This window comes from Chiroxiphia lanceolata, chromosome 2 (assembly GCF_009829145.1).
Source record: "Chiroxiphia lanceolata isolate bChiLan1 chromosome 2, bChiLan1.pri, whole genome shotgun sequence".
Classification (NCBI taxonomy): Eukaryota; Metazoa; Chordata; class Aves; order Passeriformes; family Pipridae; genus Chiroxiphia; species Chiroxiphia lanceolata.
Window position 1 is genome coordinate 24,858,841 of NC_045638.1, and position 547 is coordinate 24,859,387.

The window sequence follows — 547 nt, forward strand, 5'->3', positions numbered from 1 at the left end:
CGCCGCCTCACCGAGCGCTCACACACCGAGACGGGGCGGGGCAACGGCGCCGCCGGCACCGCCCTCCATTGGCCGCTGCGCCGCAAGATGGACGGCTCCGTCCGCCAATGGGACTGCAGGGCGGGCTCTCGGGTGCGGGACGGCGCTACGCCATTGGCCGGTGGCAGCCTCACCTCTCACTCCCTGCCCGCCCCCCGCGCTCTCGCCCACACCCCGGCCCTCCCCGGACCAGCGGGTCCCGCCTCCTGCGCCCCTCCTGCCGGTGCCCTCCGCGCACACAGCGGGGAACGTGCCGGGGATGCGGGCACTGCGGTAGACCCGGTACACCCGGCAAAGCCCGGGTGATGCCCATCGCCGCCCATCGGCACGCGGCGGGGCGCCGGCGTGGATCACCGCAGCCGTCAGGTGCTGTGGACCCGCCCGACGGAGCTTCCGGGCGCGCGTGTGCGCGGCGGGCGCCCCCTGCACACCCACCCAGCCCCACCCCCGCATACACGCGTGTGTGCGTCACCCGCCCCGCACACGCACGGCCGCTCCGTGCGCGCGC